This window comes from Ranitomeya imitator, chromosome 2 (assembly GCF_032444005.1).
Source record: "Ranitomeya imitator isolate aRanImi1 chromosome 2, aRanImi1.pri, whole genome shotgun sequence".
In the NCBI taxonomy this organism is placed as follows: domain Eukaryota; kingdom Metazoa; phylum Chordata; class Amphibia; order Anura; family Dendrobatidae; genus Ranitomeya; species Ranitomeya imitator.
Window position 1 is genome coordinate 255,487,666 of NC_091283.1, and position 24,013 is coordinate 255,511,678.

The 24,013-nt window shown below is 46.0% G+C and overlaps 1 long non-coding RNA gene across 1 annotated transcript; it reads left to right on the forward strand.

Moving 5' to 3' along the window:
* The first annotated feature begins 19,179 nt into the window (after positions 1-19,179).
* On the forward strand, positions 19,180-23,436 carry LOC138667366 (uncharacterized). The gene is made up of 3 exons (XR_011318728.1): positions 19,180-20,286; positions 22,657-22,734; positions 22,961-23,436. It is a non-coding gene; the product is annotated as an uncharacterized lncRNA (long non-coding RNA).
* Positions 23,437-24,013: the final 577 nt, after the last annotated feature.

The window sequence follows — 24,013 nt, forward strand, 5'->3', positions numbered from 1 at the left end:
GGCGCCAAACTCGGGAACAGCCCCGGGCGGCAAAAGCTCTAGCTACGCCTCTGTGAGAAGCCCATTAGATTTCAGCTGGATTGTGGAGCAAGCTGCAATGTAATTTCATTTGATCTGCTAAACAAACAGGTTTCTATTGAGCCAACTGACAAGGTACTGGTGATGTACAACAAAAGTGTTCTGAAACCAATGGGGACATGTAAGCTAAAAATATGAAACCCATGTAACAGAAAGAGTTATAGAGTTGAATTTACCGTGTTACGGGGTGGTAACCATGTACCATTACTGGGAGTAAAAGCAGTTCAGGCAATGGACTTAACAAAAGTACAGTCTCAGAACATTATGTCTGTTGAAGTTGCCCAGGATATACAAAATCCAAAACTAAATGCAGAGCACAACTTGGACATGCAGAAAATGAAAGCAGAGTATGCTGATGTATTTGAAGGTGATGGGTGCTTTGAAGGTAAATATAGGCTAGAAATTGACAACACAGTGCAGCCCACCAGATTACCTACAAGAAGAGTGCCTGTAGCTTTAATGCAACCGCTGAAAGTAGAACTGCAAGATCTACAGAGAAGAGGCATGATAGCACCAGTCCATAAGAGCACAGATTGGATCAGCAGTTTGGTCATAGTGCAGAAACCATCGGGCAAGTTAAGAATATGTATTGATCCTAAGCCACTCAACAAGGCACTGAAACGAAATCATTACCCAATGCCAACATTAGATGATGTTCTACCAGATTTATCAAAGGCTAAAATATTTTCTGTATGTGATGTAAAAATGGATTCTGGCAGGTGGCCCTGACTGAAGATTCAAGTTTATTGACAACATTTTCTTCACCATTTGGACGCTTTAAATGGCTGAAAATGCCCATGGGACTAAAACCTGCTCCAGAGATATTCCAGCAGAAATTGATGCAGGCTTTGGAAGGACTTACTGGAGTGAAGACAATAGCGGATGATATCCTAGTAGTGGGAGAACGTGAAAATATGGAATCTGCAATCAAGGATCACGATCAGAAGATGATACAATTTTTGGACAGATGCAGAGAAAAAAACATAAAGCTGAATTTGGACAAATTCAAATTGAAAATGACAGAAGTGGCCTATATTGGTCATCGACTGACTTCAACTGGGGTCAAAGTGGATCCTGAAAAGGTGAGAGCAATACAAGATTTGCCTACCCCTACTGATGTTTCTGGAGTACAACGATTTTTGGGCATGGTGAATTATCTCTCAAAATTTTGCAGACATCTGTCAGACATGTGTGAGCCACTGAGACAGCTAACCCACAAAGATGTGCGCTGGGAATGGACAGAAAGCCAGGAGACTGCTTTCCGAGCAGTAAAGAATGCCATTGCAGATACAGCAACCCTAAAGTATTTCGATCCAGATCGAGAAGTGGTGGTACAATGTGATGCTTCGGAAAAAGGCCTTGGAGCCACATTAATGCAGAACAAACAGCCAATTACATTTGCAAGCAGAGCCCTTACAACAACAGAGCAGGGATATGCGCAGATTGAGAAGGAACTACTGGCTGTGGTATTTGGGATGGAGAAGTTTCACCAGTACACCTATGGTCGACGGGTAACAGTGCAGTCGGATCACAAACCATTGGAGAGCATTACAAAGAAACCATTACTAAATGCCCCAAAGAGACTACAGCGCATGCTGTTGCGACTTCAGAAATATGATGTTGACATCGGGTACTGTCCAGGAAGAGACTTACTGATTGCAGATACGCTAAGCAGAGCTTACCTTCCTATCACAAATGATGAGGAGGAAGACATTGAAACCATCAATATGTGTAACTACCTTGCAGTGTCAAAAGAAAAGGTCAAGCAAATCCAGACTTTTACAGAGAAGGATAAAAGTCTCCTGAGTTTAAAGACTGTCATCTTGCAGGGCTGGCCAAAATACAAGCAGCATGCTCCGAGGGAAGTCTCACCATTCTTCCACATAAGAGATGAATTGTCAGTGCAGCAAGGAATCATCTTTAAAGGAGACAGGGCTGTTATACCTGAAGTTCTCAGAAGAGGCATATTGAAGACATTGCACTCTTCTCACTTAGGCATGGAAGGATGCCTACGTCGTGCACGAGAATCAGTTTATTGGCCAGGAATGAATGACCACATAAAAAATTACATAGCATAATGTGAAATATGTGCATCCCGCAATGATAAGCAACCAAAGGAGACATTGCAACCTCATGAAATTCCACATATGCCTTGGTCAAAAATAGGAACAGACTTGTTCACATGGAATGACAAAGAATACCTGATTACAGTGGACTATTTCTCTAACTTCTGGGAGGTTGATTTGGTGCAGGACACAAGGGCGAGAACAGTGATTAAAAAACTCAAGGCCCATTTTGCCAGGTATGGCATTCCAGATATCGTTTTCTCTGACAATGCAGCACAGTTTACGTCGGAAGAATTCAAAACTTTCAGTAAGAAATGGGAATTTGAACACCAGACGTCTTCTCCAAGATATCCTCAGAGTAATGGGAAAGCAGAGTCAGCAGTAAAAACGGCCAAAAGACTCATGCAGAAAGCAAACCAGGCAGGGGGCTGATGTATATCTGTCTATACTGGATCATAGAAACACACCCACCCAAGGCCTGGACAGCAGTCCGGCACAGAGGCTCATGAGTAGGCGTACAAAGACACTAGTACCAACTGCGTGTCATCTGTTAGAGCCAAAGCTGCTGGGAAACATCGAAGCTAAATTACAGAAGAATCAAGCTAGGCAGGCTTTCTATTACAATAAATCTGCAAAGGATCTGCCTGAGCTCCAGAGAAATGACAACATTCGGCTGCAGCCAAGCACCACATTTGACAAACACTGGCAAAAGGCAAAGGTTGTCCAGAAACTGGGACCTCGGTCTTACGAAATTCTAACAGATGACGGAAGAAGACTAAGGAGGAATCGAAGATATTTGAGGAAAACGCAAGAAAGAGATGATTCATGGCCTTTTGAACAGTATCCAGACACCCAAGACAATGAGGCAGCAAGTACAAGTCAGGTACCAACAGTGACAGCTGACCATCAGGGTGATGACTCTGGCCAGAGACAGACAATATCAGAAGAAAATAACTGTAGAAAGAATTGAAAGCTAGCACTCAATCAACTAAAGTTCACGGTGCCAGTGAACGGGATACTCGATCCCACAAATCATAAAGTCAAAGTAATCACTGCACTCGTATATTATCAAATTGCAGAAAGTTTATTAAATTTGAATTCGTGAAAAAGAGGTACTTGGCGAATTGACGTTTCGGCCAACCCTTGGCCTTGTTCACAAAATCGCTGTAACAAGCAAAGGACAGGACAATATTATAAACAGACAAGTATCTACAAATATACATATTTACAATACATAAAAGAATACATGTCAAAAAGAGTTTAGCTGCCATGGTCAGACATACTCAAGAAGAAAGACTATCTACTGCATCATGAAGATAACATAGCGGAGAGAAGTTCAAAGGACAAGGTCATGTTGAATGCTAGAAATGGACATGGAAAGAAGACATACCCCATTATAACTCTGTTGTTTGTACAGAAAGGACCCTATTTGACCAGTGAGTCAGGTAAAGGAATAAAGTTGCATAACCTGGAAAAAGTAATACAGCGTGAGGATGTAATTTTGAGGCTGAATACCTACACGCACCCATACATACACCCCCCCATATATATACTCCCCATATAAGTGATCTAGACCGTCCTCCTAGGTGTTACGCCCACAGGGCATGGGGAAATATAGTGGACTCACTAGACCACTGATGGAGCAGTGGCAGCTGTATACCCGGTACACAAGAGACAGGAGAATGGCTTAAAAATGCAAAGGTATTTAATAAAATGAAGTTTTAAACAAACAGAAAGAGGTGCCTGAGAGAAGAACCCTCTGGACCACAACACTGAACCACGTAGTGGAGCACCGGGCAAGGTGTACCCCTATACAGGGATTCCCCCGTCACAACACCAGATGGCCTAAATGCCGCAGTACCCGGACCAGAGGGACGACCCGTACAGAGCATATAAACAAGACGGTGGAATTCAAGCTCTATCAGTGAAGAGGATCCTGGAAGCTCTGTGTAGTTTCGGAAAGGCTGATCCAGCCGGCAGCAATATCACGATAGTTCTGCGAGGAGCAGCTCAGTCAGCCTGGAGTGGAAACCGGGGAGTCCAGAAGGATCCAGAATAGGGAACTGCCAGCGGAGGATACTGAGGAGACAGAGGGATTAGAAAACCAAAAGTAAACTACACTTTGCAGAGCAGAGCACAGCAGAGTGTGGACTGAGCAGAGGGCCATAAACAATAGAATGAACACATTGTCCAGGCACCTCCCATAATGGGAGGATGCCTTTTATGCACAGAGCATCATAGCACAGAGAGCCTTAATAGAGAACAGGTGCTCTGCTGTTTTAAGAATGTGCAGGAAGCGGGGTGCGCCTCCTAAGAGCATTTCCAGGAGACCTGCCAAGAGGATGCAGGTTCTTAGCAGAGAAAGGAGCCGCTGATCGTCTGGAGCCACGGACAGGGTGAGTAGTACCAGTGGAGCTGTGTGAAAGGTGCCGGTCTCCCTTCACAGCAGAGACCGAACCTGCAGCTGAGGGCATGATAGTACCCTCCCCCTTACGCCCCCCCTTCCTCAAACCTGCCAGGAACTTTCTAAGAAGGACTGGGGCATTAATGTTCTCCTCAGGCTCATATCCCTTCCAATCAACCAGAAAGAGCGACCTGCCCCCTCTTTTCTTCATGGCCAATATGTCCTTCACCTCATAGACATCCTCAGAACAGACAGGAGGAGGAAAATTACCTGGATCCTGGGTAAAGCGACTGAGAACAACTGGCTTCAGCAGGGAGACATGAAAGGAGTTATGGATCCGTAAGGAGGCAGGCAACTTCAAACGATAGCACACATCATTGATCCGGTGGAGCACTTCAAAGGGACCGATGAAACGAGGAGCCAGCTTATAAGAAGGGACCTTAAGACGGATGTGCTTAGAAGACAGCCATACCTTATCTCCTGGTTGAAAAGGTGGTGGATCCAGACGTCTCTTATCCGCATGCTTCTTGGTTTGAACCGATGCCTTCACCAGAGAGGTCCTGGTCTCAGTCCAAACCTTTGTGAAGTCCTTGGCCAGGGAGTCAGCCGCAGGATTGCCGGAGGCAAGAAGCAATGGAGTCGGGATCCTAGGATGCTGTCCATAAACAATGAAAAACGGGGAGTTAGAGGAAGACTCACCAACATGATTGTTGTAAGAAAACTCCGCCCACGGCAGCAGGTCAGCCCAGTTGCTGTGGTGATCATTCACGAAGTGTCGCAGATAGTTGGTGATGACTTGATTCACTCTCTCCACTTGGCCATTAGATTGTGGGTGATAGGCCGAGGAGAAGTCCAGGGTGACCTCCAACAGCTTACAGAGGGACCGCCAAAATCGGGAGACGAATTGAACTCCTCTGTCGGAGACAATGTGCAGTGGAAGTCCGTGAAGCCGAAGGACATGCAGAATGAAGAGCTCCGCAAGTTTAGGAGCAGAAGGGAGACCAGATAGCGGAGTGAAGTGTCCCATCTTGGAGAACCTGTCCACAACAACCCAGATTACTGTACAACCAGATGATGCTGGCAAATCTGTGATGAAGTCCATGGCAATGTGTTGCCAGGGAGCAGACGGAATCGGTAGCGGGAGGAGGCGACCGGCTGGCAGTTTCTTGGGTGTTTTATTACGAGCACAGGAGGGACAGGCTGCAACGAAGTCCAAAACATCTTGGCACAAGGTGGGCCACCAGTAGTGTCGAGATATTAATTGTAAAGTCTTCTTTTGACCGGCGTGTCCGGCAAGCTTAGAAGAATGACCCCAGTGTAGAACTCTCCTCTTGTCTCTTTCAGTTACAAGGGTCTTACCGGGAGGGGGCTGCGATAGCTTGACTGGAGCCACCGTGATCATCTTGAACGGTTCAATGATATGCTGAGGCTCCTCTTCAAGGTCGTCAGACAGGAAGGACCTGGAAAGCGCATCAGCTTTAATATTTTTTTCTGCAGGACGGAAATGGAGAGAGAAATTGAACCGAGCAAAAAATAAAGACCAACGAGCCTGGCGAGGGTTGAGTCTTTGAGCAGACTGAAGATAGGACAGATTTTTATGATCAGTGTAGATGATGACTGGATGAACTGCGCCTTCAAGCAGATATCGCCATTCCTCTAAGGCGAGCTTAATTGCCAGTAACTCTCTATCCCCAATCGAGTAGTTACGTTCACAGGGCGAGAATGCCTTAGAGAAGAAACCACAGGTCACCATCTTACCGGTAGGCAGTTTTTGTGTGAGGACCGCTCCGGCTCCAGATGACGAAGCGTCCACTTCAAGGAAAAACTGTTTGTTGATCATTGGTCTGTGCAGGGCCGGTGCGGTTGAGAAAGCTTGTTTGAGGGAGGAGAAAGCTGACTCAGCCTCAGGAGTCCAATCCTTAGGTTTGGCACCTTTACAGGTCAAGGCAGTGAGTGGACTTACCAAAGAGGAGAAGTGAGGGATGAATTGCCGATAATAGTTGGCGAATCCCAGGAACCGCTGAATGGCCTTGATTCCCTCAGGTCGGGGCCACTTAAGCACGGCAGAGACTTTCTCTGGATCCATCTCGAGACCTGTATCGGAAATGATGTAGCCAAGAAAGGGTAAAGACCTCTGTTCAAACAGACATTTCTCGAACTTTGCATAGAGACGATTCTCCCTCAATCGTTGAAGAACAAGACGAACATTCCTCCTGTGACTTGGTAAGTCGGGAGAAAACACCAGGATGTCGTCCAGATACACCACCACACAAACATAGAGCAGGTCACGGAATACGTCATTGACAAACTCTTGGAAGACGGCGGGTGCATTGCTTAAGCCGAAGGGCATCACCAGATATTCATAGTGACCATCTCTCGTGTTGAAGGCAGTTTTCCACTCATCCCCAGATCGTATCCTGATGAGGTTGTAAGCCCCACGGAGATCCAACTTGGTGAAAATTCGGGAACCTCGAAGACGATCAAAAAGCTCTGGAATTAAGGGAAGAGGATATCTATTCTTTACAGTTATTAGGTTGAGACCACGATAGTCGATGCACGGGCGAAGAGATCCATCTTTCTTCTTGACGAAGAAGAATCCAGCTCCAGCCGGAGAGGAGGACTTCTGGATAAACCCTCGAGCCAAATTCTCCTTAATGTACTCGGTCATGGCTTGAGTCTCAGTGGGAGAAAGAGGGTAGATCCTACCTCGAGGCGGAGAAGATCCAGGAACAAGATCGATGGGACAATCGTAAGGCCTGTGAGGAGGAAGAGTCTCGGCTTCCTTCTTGTCGAACACATCTGCGAAGGACCAGTAGGCACGAGGTAACCCGGGTAAAGCTGCAGGAGGCCGCAGGATAGAACCAGGCCGAACCGGTTTGAGGCAGTGATCGAAACAGGACTGACCCCAACGAAGGATATCCCCAGACAGCCAATCCAGGACAGGTTCATGGAGACGCAGCCACGGAAGACCTAGTAGAAATGGTGGAGAAAGATTCGGTAACACATAGAAAGAAATCTTCTCCCTGTGGAGTGCTCCAATCTGAAGTTCCACCTCCTCGGTGATGCCAAGAATGGAATCCTTCAGGGGTCTTCCATCTACAGAGATAATGCACTGGGTCCGCTGTAGAGGAATGATTGGGATCCCGAACCCCCTGGCCACAGTTTCTTGAATGAAATTTCCACCAGACCCAGAGTCCAGATAGGCCATCTCGGAGAACCGCACCTTTCCGTAGATCACCTGTATGGATATAGTTAGTGGAGGAGAGGAATCATTCTCACTTAGGGAGACCTCCCTTACCTGTCCTAGGCGGAAGAGTTCTTCCGGCCTCTCAGCTCCACTGCATTGCTCGGGAGCGAAGCATCCGCTATAACAATACGGATTTCTAGTGGGCATCTCCTGCAGATTCCTCTTCACCTTTACGCGATCAAGCTCCATGGGTCCATCCCCAGAGACAAGAGCATGAGAAGGCGGAAACCGGGGTTTCGGTGAAGAAGATGCTGGATGTGGAAATTGCTTCTCGAAGATCCTCTCTCTGGAGCGCTCCTGAAGACGCAGGTCAATCCGAATGGCGAGGGATATGAGATCATCCAAAGTCTCGGGTAGGTCCCTGACTGCCAACTCATCCTTAATTCTTCCAGATAGCCCTCGCCGGAAGGCTCCGACCAGAGGCTCATTGGTCCACTGGAGCTCCGAAGCTAGGGTGCGGAAACGGATGGCATACTGACCGACCGAGAGCGAGCCCTGTTGCAGATTGAAGAGAGACTCCATGGCAGATGTAGCACGACCAGGCTCGTCAAATATCTTGCGGAACGTGTCCAAGAATACCTGCAGATCAGACACGATGGGATCATTCCGCTCCATTAGGGGGTTGAACCAAGCTAAAGCCTCTCCCTCCAGATGAGAGGCAAGGAAAGCCACCTTGGCCATGTCTGTCTGAAAATGCTGAGGCAAAAAATGAAAATGCAGCAAGCATAGGTTGAGAAATCCTCTGCACAACTTGGGGTCACCATAGTAACGAGGAGGCTTGCAGAGACGAGGACAGGGTCTCATGGTGGGCTCAACCGTCAGATGCTGTACCTTAGTTAACCGGTCATCCACAGAGGTCATGAAGTCCAACAAGCGGGTCTGCGTCTCAAGTTGGCGATTGAATTCCAGACGGAGCTCTGCTAGCTGTGTCATGTTGGTGGACTCGGCAACCTGTAGAGTAGATAAGCGGGTATCCAGAGTTTGCATGAAGGAAACTAGCTGATCCTGGTCCTGACAAAGCGTAGCCAGCTCTCTCTGAACTGAGTATCGGGTATCAGCGGAGTCCATGGCCTGGACAAACTGTTACGCCCGCAGGGCATGGGGAAATATAGTGGACTCACTAGACCACTGATGGAGCAGTGGCAGCTGTATACCCGGTACACAAGAGACAGGAGAATGGCTTAAAAATGCAAAGGTATTTAATAAAATGAAGTTTTAAACAAACAGAAAGAGGTGCCTGAGAGAAGAACCCTCTGGACCACAACACTGAACCACGTAGTGGAGCACCGGGCAAGGTGTACCCCTATACAGGGATTCCCCCGTCACAACACCAGATGGCCTAAATGCCGCAGTACCCGGACCAGAGGGACGACCCGTACAGAGCATATAAACAAGACGGTGGAATTCAAGCTCTATCAGTGAAGAGGATCCTGGAAGCTCTGTGTAGTTTCGGAAAGGCTGATCCAGCCGGCAGCAATATCAGGATAGTTCTGCGAGGAGCAGCTCAGTCAGCCTGGAGTGGAAACCGGGGAGTCCAGAAGGATCCAGAATAGGGAACTGCCAGCGGAGGATACTGAGGAGACAGAGGGATTAGAAAACCAAAAGTAAACTACACTTTGCAGAGCAGAGCACAGCAGAGTGTGGACTGAGCAGAGGGCCATAAACAATAGAATGAACACATTGTCCAGGCACCTCCCATAATGGGAGGATGCCTTTTATGCACAGAGCATCATAGCACAGAGAGCCTTAATAGAGAACAGGTGCTCTGCTGTTTTAAGAATGTGCAGGAAGCGGGGCGCGCCTCCTAAGAGCATTTCAAGGAGACCTGCCAAGAGGATGCAGGTTCTTAGCAGAGAAAGGAGCCGCTGATCGTCTGGAGCCACGGACAGGGTGAGTAGTACCAGTGGAGCTGTGTGAAAGGTGCCGGTCTCCCTTCACAGCAGAGACCGAACCTGCAGCTGAGGGCATGATACTAGGATTATATAGCCACACCCTTCGGGGTGGATTGTAGGGTAGAGGGTAATCCAGATCTACTGGAATGAAAGCACCACATCCCTGACGTCAGATGAATCGACTGGCGATCCCCATATATGTATCCCGTTATGTGAGCATATGTCTCTATTGTCACAGAAGTGAAAGCATGCCATAAACGTACTAACCAGACTGAAATCATAAAGAACTCTTGCCAGTGCACTGTAGCCGCAATTCCGGCTGGAAAGAAACCTATAGCTGAAATACATGTTGACATTTATGTGAGGATTAGGGGGGGATATATAGACTAGCCAGACTGTATAAATATACATAGTCATTAGAATACCTGCCCTGTGTATAATGTCAGAGATACAGCTCAGGCTGTGTTCTTCCTGCGTTATCTGGAGAGCCCCAGAGGGAATGAGACCATATAGTGCTGTGGGCAAAAAAGTGATATGGCTGAGACTTATAGGGGAAAAATGGACAATGCATATGTATTCACTGGATCATTGGGGGTACCTGTATCGCATATGTATTCAGAGGCATAGATGTATTCAGGGGTGTAGTAGCGGAAGTGGACTTCCTGTATGGTGTGGTATATTACAGGCAGAGCTGGGGATGATGTCCCTGTAAAAGGAGGAAGGTACAGGCTAAGCGATAGCTATCGTGGGTGGTGGTACACTTATCTTTATGTTGTGCCGGAGTCTCACGTCTCTGTATCCCTTGACAGCAGGGGGCAAGCGTTGGTGGCGTAGTGGAGGAAGCCGACACAATCCTGTGTCACAGCGGTGGATCAGCTTAATGTGGGCCATGGCGTCTGGTGTATAAGAAGATCCCCGGCCGGTCATGTGACCGGAAGTGCAGGGGAACGCCGGCGCCTGCGCACAAGTGTATCCCTGGTACTAGTGTGCCAAAGTCCCTGCGCCTGCGCACTAGGAGCCGCCCTGAGCGCCAATGTGATGACACCTAAGTCTGGCGCTTGCGTCCTAACTAGCATATTGATACGTTGTTAGCGCCTGCGCTCTGTGTTCGGGCTCCAGAAAAGCCTTCTAATATGTAATCATGCCCAGGTCATACCTGAAGGGGGAGGGGAGGGAGAAAAGGGGGAAAGGCCTGGCTGTCTGCAGGCATGCTGTATGTGTGCAATAATACAGGCACTGAACCTAGATGTAGGCTGTCTATGGGGTGACATACAAGACAGATCACAGTAAATAGAACAAATCACACTATATCACAAGAACACATTAAATGGTAGGAGTCCAAACTAAATATTGAAAATAAAGAAAGAAAATGAAAAGTAAAGGAATACTGAAATGAAAACGACTAAGGCAAATGAACAGAAAACGGATAAATGAAACATGAAAATAATGAAATGAATGAAAAAACGGAATGAAAAAAATGAATGAAAAAAAGAAATGAAGAAAATGAAAAAATGTATGAATGAACCAAATGAATGAAACAAAAGAATGAAAAAATGACAAAATAATGAAAAAATACAATAATGAATGAAAAAAATGAAAAAAATAAAATAAATGAAAAAATGAAAAAATAAAATGTAAAAAATAAAAAATAAATCGGAAAAAAGGGGAGGGGGCGGGGCTAAAAAATGAAACTTATAAAAAAGACTAGTGGGGTATGCGTCTTACCAAGTCGAGCGCGTATCTCACAGAGGTTGTTAGTGCAAGTGGTCACTGTTTCTATATAGGAGATAAAATTAAATTAGCCAGTCTATCTCGCGGTTCAAGCCACGCGGATGCAGTGTATCAAGCGTATATATCCAGAAGGTCTCTCGCTGTTTCAAAAGTTTCACATGATCACCTCCTCTCCTGGGGCGGGAGACCTTTTCTATAATCTGGAACCTTAGTTGTGCTACATTGTGGTTGGCTTCTTTAAAGTGTAGGGGGAGAGGAAGCCATAGCTTCCCACAACGAATTGTGGACTTATGGTTAGATATCCGATCTCTAACCGCTTGAGTTGTCTCCCCTACATATAATAGCCCACACGGGCATTTTATAATGTAGACAACAAAATTTGTTTCACAAGTGTAGTAGTCCTTGATTTTGTATGACTTGCCTGTCCGTGGGTGTACTATTTCACTGCCCTTAATCACGTTCGAGCAGCTCATACAGCCCAAACATGGAAAGGTCCCTGTTCGTTTGTGCCCTGAGAGTGTTCTAGTAGCTAATGTTTTCTGCGTGCCTAAATCCGCTTTGACGACCCTATCTCTTATGTTCCTGGGCCTTCTGGTACACATCAGTGGGGGTTCCTTGAATATGGGAATAGTTGGGTATGCCCTGTTCAAAAGTGGCCAATGTGCCCGAATCAAGTTATGTATTCTCCGCATTGTCGGATGATGACTATGAACAAATGGGAGTCTAGGGTTCTTTTGGGGTTTTATTGCTCCGATCTCTGTTTCATCAAGAACCTTGATGGACTCGGTATCGAGGAGGTCAGCGGGATAGTTACGGGCCCTAAATTTTTCTGACATTTCTTGTACCCTGGTTGCTTTCACTTCTGGGTCAGAAACAATCCTAGAGACTCTCTTGAACTGGGACCTTGGAAGGCTGTCTTTAGTAGACTTAGGGTGACAGCTGTTGTAGAGCAGAAGGCTGTTACAATCAGTTGGTGTGTAGGGTGTGAGTATTTTCTCCAAAAATTTTGAGAGGGGGTTGAGTACCGAGTCAGTCGAGGCTACAATGGCACGACCGGGGGGATTCTGGACATTTTTGTGTATTTTAGGGAGAATATACAATACTGGAGTAACTGGATGATGGTTAATGAGGAAGGTTTTAGTTTTGCTGTCTATGGTTCCTAAACTCATGTATTTGTCTATCACAGTATTGATTTTCCGCTGTATGGAATATGTGGGATCCCCTTGAAGTTTTCTGTAGGTACCGGTATCAGATAATTGTCTCCTCACCTCGGTAACGTAATGATGTTTGTTCATGATAACGATGGCTCCCCCCTTATCCGCTGGTTTGATTACGATGTTCCTATTCTCACTCAACGTGTCTAATGCTTGTTTCTCTAGAGGGTTGAGGTTATGGCGGACTGGGAGGAGACCAAGGCGCTGTTCATGTATAGTCCCCTTAATGTCTCTATCGTTATCATGAACAAACATCATTACGTTACCGAGGTGAGGAGACAATTATCTGATACCGGTACCTACAGAAAACTTCAAGGGGACCCCACATATTCCATACAGCGGAAAATCAATACTGTGATAGACAAATACATGAGTTTAGGAACCATAGACAGCAAAACTAAAACCTTCCTCATTAACCATCATCCAGTTACTCCAGTATTGTATATTCTCCCTAAAATACACAAAAATGTCCAGAATCCCCCCGGTCGTGCCATTGTAGCCTCGACTGACTCGGTACTCAACCCCCTCTCAAAATTTTTGGAGAAAATACTCACACCCTACACACGGGTGACTAAGTCATTCATATTGGATACCAGCGACTTTTTAACTAAAATTCGCAACATTTCAAGCGTTCCTCCTGACAGTCTACTATGCACATTAGACGTCAACAGCCTGTATACCTCCATCGTTCACGACAGGGGGATTGCAGCTGTTTCACTTACGTTACAAGAAGCAGGAATTGACAACAATACACATGACCTATGTATAGACCTCTTGAATCTGGTGCTTAGAGAAAACTTCTTCCTCTTCGAGGATGACTTCTTTGTGCAGACATGTGGCACTGCCATGGGGTCCAACGTGGCCCCGGCATACACTAATGTGTACATGGATCATTTCGAGAGAGAGCATGTATATGCCAACCCCATTTTTCAACAGCATGCACGAATTTGGTATAGATATATCGATGATATATTTTGCATATGGCAGGGGAACCACACCAGTCTTCAGGAATTCTATAATGACATCAATACCACCAGACCAGAACTCAACTTCACACTTTTATACCACCACAGTGAAGTCACCTTCCTGGACACTAAAGTCCTCAAAGACTCCGTGGGTAATTTGAGCACTGACATATATTCTAAACCAACTGATTGTAACAGCCTTCTGCTCTACAACAGCTGTCACCCTAAGTCTACTAAAGACAGCCTTCCAAGGTCCCAGTTCAAGAGAGTCTCTAGGATTGTTTCTGACCCAGAAGTGAAAGCAACCAGGGTACAAGAAATGTCAGAAAAATTTGGGGCCCGTAACTATCCCGCTGACCTCCTCGATACCGAGTCCATCAAGGTTCTTGATGAAACAGAGATCGGAGCAATAAAACCCCAAAAGAACCCTAGACTCCCATTTGTTCATAGTCATCATCCGACAATGCGGAGAATACATAACTTGATTCGGGCACATTGGCCACTTTTGAACAGGGCATACCCAACTATTCCCATATTCAAGGAACCCCCACTGATGTGTACCAGAAGGCCCAGGAACATAAGAGATAGGGTCGTCAAAGCGGATTTAGGCACGCAGAAAACATTAGCTCCCCTTTTTTCCGATTTATTTTTTATTTTTTACATTTTATTTTTTCATTTTTTCATTTATTTTATTTTTTTCATTTTTTTCATTCATTATTGTATTTTTTCATTATTTTGTCATTTTCTTCATTTCTTTTTTTCATTCATTTTTTTCATTCCGTTTTTTCATTCATTTCATTATTTTCATGTTTCATTTATCCGTTTTCTGTTCATTTGCCTTAGTCCTTTTCATTTCAGTATTCCTTTTCTTTTCATTTTCTTTCTTTATTTTCAATATTTAGTTTGGACTCCTACCATTTAATGTGTTCTTGTGATATAGTGTGATTTGTTCTATTTACTGTGATCTGTCTTGTATGTCACCCCATAGACAGCCTACATCTAGGTTCAGTGCCTGTATTATTGCACACATACAGCATGCCTGCAGACAGCCAGGCCTTTCCCCCTTTTCTCCCCCCCTTCCCCCTTCAGGTATGACCTGGGCATGATTACATATTAGAAGGCTTTTCTGGAGCCCGAACACAGAGCGCAGGTGCTAACAAAGTATCAATATGCTAGTTAGGACGCAAGCGCCAGACTTAGGTGTCATCACATTGGCGCTCAGGGCGGCTCCTAGTGCGTGTCATGGTTTGTCTGTTTCGGTTCCTTTAGGGTTAACTCTTGTAGCCTCACACTGATCCTGGGTGGACTTTTTATAGCCTCCATCTGGGAGTTTCCTTTGTCAGTGATACTTCCGTTTTTGGCTAAGTGTGTTGACCCCTGAGTGTGTTTCGCGCTGTGTACCTGGTTTGCTTGATTTCTTGTCTCTTTGACTCGGTCTGTTCTCTGGACACTGTGTATTGGATTCCCTCTCTGTACTTTCTCTGCTCGTTCGGTATTGATCTCGGCTTGGTCCCTACACTCCTTTTGTCTTGTCCCTTGGTACCGTTATGCTATCCCGTGCTCTGACCCCGGCCTGATCTGTTTACGTCTCTGTCTGTGCCCCTAGGTAGCTGTTTGGTAGTTACCTTTCTAGCAGTTTTCCTTCAGCTTCTAGCTCCCTGAGCTTAGACCACGCCCATCACCAGTCAGGTGATTCAGGTCCTGACAGGACTGAAGCAGTGTCTCTCTCCAGTCTAGCTTGCCCTGCATTACTGGGAGTCTGTGGCTATCTCCAGGTACTATTTCCCCAGGAGTTAGCATCGGTGAGAGTTACTCATATCTCCCTGCCTGACATTATCACTGACCTCTAAGTTATTTTTGTTTCACTGCTCTGTTTGGGGTGTGTGTTGTGGGGAGGGTTATGGATCCCATACAGTCTTTATCTGAACAGATGAAAAAACTGAGCCAGATGTTTCAGGCTTTGACTCTCGAGCAGCAGGCCCTTGCTCGTTCTCAGCGGCAGGTCACTGAGACTGTGCAGGGGGCATTGTCTTCTGGTTTTCAGGGGGCTATGGCGAGTGATGTTGCACTGGTGTCTCCATAACCCCCTGTAAAATTGCCTGACCTTTTTTCTGGGAACAAGAAAGAGTTCAGGGTTTTCAAAGAGGGTTGTAAACTCTTTTTCAATTTGAGACCACGGTCCTCTGGGGTTGAAAGTCAGAGGGTAGGGGTTGTCATGTCCCTGTTAAGGGGGTCCCCGCAGGCTTGGGCATTCTCCCTTCCTCCCACCGCTCCAGAGAGAATGTCGGTGAATGCGTTCTTTGAGGCCCTCGGGCATATATATGATGAGCCTGACCGAGTGCGATTGGCTGAGGATATGGTGATGAGTGTCTGTCAGGGGAAACACTCGGCCGAATGGTTCTGTACGGAGTTCCGCCGCTGGGCCGCGGAGGTTTCTTGGGATGATGTCGCGCTTCGAGGACTCTTTCGTAGAGGCTTGTCCGAGCGGTTGCAGGATGCCCTGGCATTACACCCCCCACCTAACACTCTTGAGGATGCCATGACTCAGGCCGTCCGAATGGACCGAAGGTTACGGGCCAGAGGGGTGATGCAGGTGGAGACTCCGTTGTTTTCCAGTGGAAAAGAGACTGTTTCTGAGCCTATGGAAGTAGGCGCACTCACCTTAAAAGAAAAAGAGAGAAAACGCCGGCGGGAAAAGCAGTTATGTTTCTACTGTGGTGAAGCTGGACATTGGAAGAAGGAGTGTCCTTCCTGCCCATCATCGACCCGGTCGGTGGGAAACGACTAGGTCTGGGTAGTTATCGAGGAGACTACTCAGACCCCCAGGTACATTTGTCCTCATTTTCTAAGGTGTTGCTTCATGTGGAGCTGTTAGTAGACGGTTGTTCGTCTTTCTCGACAGCATTTGTGGACTGCGACTCATCTATCAATCTGATTGACTCTTAATTGGTCACACGTTGCAAGATAGGGACAGTTAGGCTCAAGACTCCTGTCAAGGTGGTGGCCATTGACTCCTCCCCCCTTACAAAAGAGGGAATCCTCTTTATGTCTGATTTGTTTTCGCTCAGAGTGGGCGCTGCTCACGAGGAAAAATTAAGTTGTTTAGTTATGGACAATCTGCCAGCGGGGTTGGTGTTGGGTATGCCCTGGTTACAACGCCATAATCCAGTTATTAATTGGAAAACGGGGGAGATTGTTCAATGGGGGTCTAATTGTTCTAAGTTGTGTTATAAATCTGCATTGTTGGTTAAACCTGTCAAATCTGTGTCTGTATCATCTGTCGAGCTGGAAGGTATTCCGGAGTACCTGATAGACTTCGAAGATGTGTTCTCAGAAAGCGAGGCCGAGACGTTACCGCCACATAGACCTTTTGATTGCGCCATTGAGTTAGTCCCGGGGGCTAAACTGCCTAAAGCCCGTCTATTTAATTTGTCAGGCCCTGAGCGCTTAGCTATGAAAAATTACATTGCAGAAAGTCTTCGCAAGGGTCATATACGTCCCTCTGTCTCACCTCTGGCTGCAGGGTTCTTTTTTGTAAAAAAAAAAGATGGCGGTTTACGTCCCTGTCTCGACTTTCGGGAACTGAAAATAACGGTTCGGAATACGTATTCCCTCCCGTTGATTCCTGATTTGTGTAATCAATTATCTGGGGCTAAATTGGTTCTCCAAACTGGATCTTCGGGGAGCTTATAATTTGATAAGAGTCCGGGAGGGGGACGAATGGAAAACTGCGTTCCTCACATCTGAGGGACTTTTTGAAAATTTAGTCATGCCATTTGGTCTTACCAACGCCCCCGCCATTTTTCAGAATTTCATCAATGTTGTGTTTGCTGATCTCATTGGTCGATTTGTTGTGATTTACTTAGATGATATCCTGATATACTCATCAGACAGTCAGTCTCATCTGATTCATGTACGAACCGTCCTCCAAAGACTTAGGGAAAATCATCTGTTTGCCAAGTTAGAGAAATGTTTGTTTTTTGTTCAAGAGTTATCTTTTTTGGGGTTGATTGTTTCCGGTGAGGGTTTTCGTATGGACCCCAAGAAAGTGCAGGCCATTGCTGATTGGGTGCAACCCCGAGATCTTAAGGGGCTCCAGCGCTTCTTGGGGTTCGCCAATTATTACCGTAAATTTATTCGGGGCTTTTCGCAGGTGGTCAAACCACTCACAGATTTAACATGCAAAGGTGCGGATGTGAAAAATTGGTCCTTGCCCGCAAAGGAGGCCTTTGCTGCTCTGAAGAAATGCTTTTCTACTGCCCCGGTTTTGGTACAGCCAGATCCGTCCAAACCTTTTATTGTGGAAGTGGATGCCTCTGAGGTGGGGGTTGGTGCTGTGTTGTCCCAAGGGCCCGCCACTCTGACCAATCTCAGGCCATGTGGGTTTTTTTCTAGGAAGTTCTCTGCTGCTGAAAAGAATTATGATGTTGGCAACAGAGAGCTCCTTGCAGTAAAATTGGCGTTTGAAGAGTGGAGGCACTTTTTGGAGGGGGCCAATCACCCGGTCACTGTGATTACCGATCATAAAAATTTATCGTATATCGAGTCTGCCAAAAGACTTACCCCCAGACAGGCCCGTTGGTCACTTTTTTTCTCTCGTTTTCAGTTTACTATAACGTTTCGTCCGGGGTCAAAAAATGTTAAGGCTGATGCCTTGTCTCGTAGTTTTCATCCGGTGTCTCCCCCTGAGCCACCGTCCTCCATTCTTCGCCCTGGGGTAGTGTTGGCAGGAGTCTCGTCTGAGTTAGAACGAGAGATTGAGGGGGCCCAGTCTCTGGCTCCTGTTGCCAAGCCGGCGGGTAAGTTGTTTGTCCCGTTGCAGCTTCGACTTAAACTCCTGCAGGAGTTTCATGAATCTAAGCTTACGGCTCACCCTGGTATTTCGGCCACACGTCTTGCGGTGGCTAAGATTTTTTGGTGGCCTACTCTTGGTTCTGATGTTAAAAAATTCATTTCTGGTTGTGGGGTCTGCGCTCGTTCTAAAAACTCACACAGCCGGCCGGCCGGAGAACTTATGCCCTTGGCAGTTCCTGAAAGGCCATGGACTCATTTGTCTATGGACTTCATTACCAATCTTCCCTTGTCTAGAGGCAATACAGTGGTATGGGTAGTGGTGGACAGGTTCTCTAAGCAGGCTCATTTTGTACCTTTGACCGCACTACCGTCAGCTGAGACTTTATCCAGATTGTTTGTGCAGCATGTGGTCCGGTTGCATGGGGTACCCCTGAATGTGGTGTCTGATCGTGGGGTGCAGTTTGTGGCTAAGTTTTGGCGTGCTTTCTGTAAAAAATTGGGGATTTCTCTGTTTTTTTCATCTGCCTACCACCCAGAGAGCAATGGTCAGACAGAACGCACTAATCAGTCTCTGGAACAGATTCTCCGATGTCTGACTTCCGCAAGACAGAATGACTGGTGTGATGTACTGCCGTTGGCGGAGTTCGCCTTCAATAGTCGGGTGAGCCAAACTACCAGTATGTCTCCTTTTATGATCAATTATGGTTTTATTCCACATTTCGGTGAGTTTTCTCGTTTGGATTCTGGATGTCCCGGGGCGGAGGGTTCTGTTAAAAGATTAAAGAATACATGGGCAGAGGTTCAGCGGAATATCTCCAGGTCTCAAGGGAGATATAAATTTTTCGCTGACAGGAAAAGAACCCCAGGTCCTGTGTTTCGGGTTGGGGACGAAGTTTGGCTCTCCACACGAAACATTAAGCTGAAGGTTCCATCAGCCAAGTTGGGCCCCAAGTTCATTGGCCCATACAAGATTGTGGAAAAGATCAATCCAGTAGCATACAGGTTGTTTCTACCAGTCTCATTCAAGATCCCTAATGTCTTCCATAAATCCCTACTGAAACCTTTTGTGCCAGTTCGGGGGGAGTCTGGGTATGCTGCGCCTCCTGTTTTGGTTGAGGGTCACATGGAATATGAGATTGATCACATTGTGGAATCCAGGTTGGTGCGGCGGTCTGTACAGTATCTGGTTCATTGGAAGGGGTATGGTCCTGAGGACAGGTCCTGGGTTGCTGCCCGCTTGATACACGCAGATCGCTTAGTTCGTGCATTTCATTCTAGGTATCCGGGTAAGCCTGGGGGTCCAGTGGCCCCCCGTTGAGAGGGGGGTATTGTCATGGTTTGTCTGTTTCGGTTCCTTTAGGGTTAACTCCTGTAGCCTCACACTGATCCTGGGTGGACTTTTTATAGCCTCCATCTGGGAGTTTCCTTTGTCAGTGATACTTCCGTTTTTGGCTAAGTGTGTTGACCCCTGAGTGTGTTTCGCGCTGTGTACCTGGTTTGCTTGATTTCTTGGCTCTTTGACTCGGTCTGTTCTCTGGACACTGTGTATTGGATTCCCTCTCTGTACTTTCTCTGCCCGTTCGGTATTGATCTCGGCTTGGTCCCTACACTCCTTTTGTCTTGTCCCTTGGTACCGTTATGCTATCCCGTGCTCTGACCCCGGCCTGATCTGTTTACGTCTCTGTCTGTGCCCCTAGGTAGCTCTGTTTGGTAGTTACCTTTCTAGGAGTTTTCCTTCAGCTTCTAGCTCCCTGAGCTTAGACCACGCCCATCACCAGTCAGGTGATTCAGGTCCTGACAGGACTGAAGCAGTGTCTCTCTCCAGTCTAGCTTGCCCTGCATTACTGGGAGTCTGTGGCTATCTCCAGGTACTATTTCCCCAGGAGTTAGCATCGGTGAGAGTTACTCATATCTCCCTGCCTGACAGTGCGCAGGCGCGGGGACTTTGGCACACTAGTACCAGGGATACACTTGTGCGCAGGCGCCGGCGTTCCCCTGCACTTCCGGTCACATGACCGGCCGGGGATCTTCTTATACACCAGACGCCATGGCCCACATTAAGCTGATCCACCGCCGTGACACAGGATTGTGTCGGCTTCCTCCACTACAGCAAAAAGGAAAAAGAAGCCACTAGAACATATTCGCACACCACCAATACTACATATCAAAAAGGAACAACTTTATTGGAAGCATAATTAAAAACAATTAAAATCAGTACAAATAACAGCTACCTCCACCCACATATAAAGCCTGGACAATACTGCAAATACTGCAGAAATAGCGCCAAAATGGTAGAGAATTATTATATACAATAAACATATATCGGGATACAATGCACAGAATCAAAAATCTGCTACTGGGCAAGGGTACATCCACAGATAAGGAACATCAAAGTCTAATAGACATAATACATTAATGGTCCTTCATAACCCTATTTGACCAGGAAGTGGGCACATATTCAAGATCAAGACATAATAAAGATGAAGCCACCCCGGTCACCTCTGTATAGAGGCCAAAGCCCAGAGCAATACCATAGGGAAAAATATCCCAGACAAGACAGAGTATAACCCAGGCACCCAATAGTCACCTGCAATAGAGAGGGTTAAAATGGCAACCAAGCAGTGTCACAGGCCCGGGAGGCAGCTGAACCCAACGCGTATCGCGGCAGAAAAAAGCCGCTTCGTCAGGGGGAAGTTTTTCCCCTGACGAAGCGGCTTTTTTCTGCCGCGATACGCGTTGGGTTCAGCTGCCTCCCGGGCCTGTGACACTGCTTGGTTGCCATTTTAACCCTCTCTATTGCAGGTGACTATTGGGTGCCTGGGTTATACTCTGTCTTGTCTGGGATATTTTTCCCTATGGTATTGCTCTGGGCTTTGGCCTCTATACAGAGGTGACCGGGGTGGCTTCATCTTTATTATGTCTTGATCTTGAATATGTGCCCACTTCCTGGTCAAATAGGGTTATGAAGGACCATTAATGTATTATGTCTATTAGACTTTGATGTTCCTTATCTGTGGATGTACCCTTGCCCAGTAGCAGATTTTTGATTCTGTGCATTGTATCCCGATATATGTTTATTGTATATAATAATTCTCTACCATTTTGGCGCTATTTCTGCAGTATTTGCAGTATTGTCCAGGCTTTATATGTGGGTGGAGGTAGCTGTTATTTGTACTGATTTTAATTGTTTTTAATTATGCTTCCAATAAAGTTGTTCCTTTTTGATATGTAGTATTGGTGGTGTGCGAATATGTTCTAGTGGCTTCTTTTTCCTTTTTGCTTTAATACTATTTCAGCCACTTTGGTTCGCACCCCCATTTTGTTTATATTAGTATGTGGCATTAGAGTGCGCCAGCTTTTTTCTTGTTTCATGTTGTAGGCTTCCTCCACTACGCCACCAACGCTTGCCCCCTGCTGTCAAGGGATACAGAGACGTGAGACTCCGGCACAACATAAAGATAAGTGTACCACCACCCACGATAGCTATCGCTTAGCCTGTACCTTCCTCCTTTTACAGGGACATCATCCCCAGCTCTGCCTGTAATATACCACACCATACAGGGAGTCCACTTCCGCTACTACACCCCTGAATACATCTATGCCTCTGAATACATATGCGATACAGGTACCCCCAATGATCCAGTGGATACATATGCATTGTCCATTTTTCCCCTATAAGTCTCAGCCATATCACTTTTTTGCCCACAGCACTATATGGTCTCATTCCCTCTGGGGCTCTCCAGATAACGCAGGAAGAACACAGCCTGAGCTGTATCTCTGACATTATACACAGGGCAGGTATTCTAATGACTATGTATATTTATACAGTCTGGCTAGTCTATATATCCCCCCCTAATCCTCACATAAATGTCAACATGTATTTCAGCTATAGGTTTCTTTCCAGCCGGAATTGCGGCTACAGTTCACTGGCAAGCGTTCTTTATGATTTCAGTCTGGTTAGTACGTTTATGGCATGCTTTCACTTCTGTGACAATAGAGACATATGCTCACATAACGGGATACATATATGGGGATCGCCAGTCGATTCATCTGACGTCAGGGATGTGTTGCTTTTATTCCAGTAGATCTGGATTACCCTCTACCCTACAATCCACCCCGAAGGGTGTGGCTATATAATCCTAGGAGGACGGTCTAGATCACTTATATGGGGAGTATATATATGGGGGGGTGTGTGTGTGTATGTATGGGTGCGTGTAGGTATTCAGCCTCAAAATTACATCCTCACGCTGTATTACTTTTTCCAGGTTATGCAACTTTATTCCTTTACCTGACTCACTGGTCAAATAGGGTCCTTTCTGTACAAACAACAGAGTTATAACGGGGTATGTCTTCTTTCCATGTCCATTTCTAGCATTCAACATGACCTTGTCCTTTGAACTTCTCTCTGCTATGTTATCTTCATGATGCAGTAGATAGTCTTTCTTCTTGAGTATGTCTGACCATGGCAGCTAAACTCTTTTTGACATGTATTCTTTTATGTATTGTAAATATGTATATTTGTAGATACTTGTCTGATTATAATATTGTCTTGTCCTTTCCTTGTTACAGCGATTTTGTGAACAAGGCCAAGGGTTGGCCGAAACGTCAATTCGCCAAGTACCTCTTTTTCACGAATTCAAATTTAATAAACTTTTTGCAATTTGATAATATACGAGTGCAGTGATTACTTTGACTTTAATATCAGAAGAAATACCAGATGTACCAGATGTAGAAAGTGACACATCTTATATTACCAGAGCTGGCAGAATTAGCAAAAAGCCGGCGCACCTCAAAGATTATATCTAACTGGACGTACTAGGTTAATTTCTAACTTTGTCATAGTATACATTAGTTTAGTATCTTTTATTGTTCCTCTAGTTAAAAGAGAAAGGATGTAGCAATATGTTATATGTTCATGTGGCCTCTAGGGGTCTCACTACTTTTATGTGTGTTCTATATTCTTTGTTTGGAACTTGTTGGATGTTATTGTACTCGGATTTCATGTAATGGAGGTTGAGACATGATGTGAATAAAGAGCCTGGAGATACTCACAGAGTGTGATTTATGACAGGATTCATCAAACAGAACAGATAACCAAACCAAATCCCCAACCCGAAGCCGGGAACCAACACACCGACGACGGTTAGCAAAACGTTGAGCCTCCTCCTGAGACAACACCAAGTTGTCCACCACATGAGCCCAAATCTGCTGCAACCTGTCGACCACAGAATCCACACCAGGAAGGTCAGAAGGCTCAACCTGCCCAGAAGAAAAACGAGCATGAAAACCAAAATTACAAAAAAAAGGCGAAACCAAAGTAGCCGAACTAGCCCGATTATTAAGGGCAAACTCGGCCAATGGCAAAAAAGCCACCCAATCATCCTGATCAGCAGACACAAAGCATCTCACGTAGGTCTCCAAGGTCTGATTAGTTCGCTCAGTCTGGCCATTTGTCTGAGGATGAAATGCAAAAGAAAAAGACAAATCAATGCCCAGCTTGGCACAAAAGGCCCGCCAAAACCTAGAGACAAACTGGGAACCTCTGTCGGACACAATATTCTCCGGAATACCATGCAAACGGACCACATGCTGAAAAAACAACGGAACCAAATCAGAAGAAGA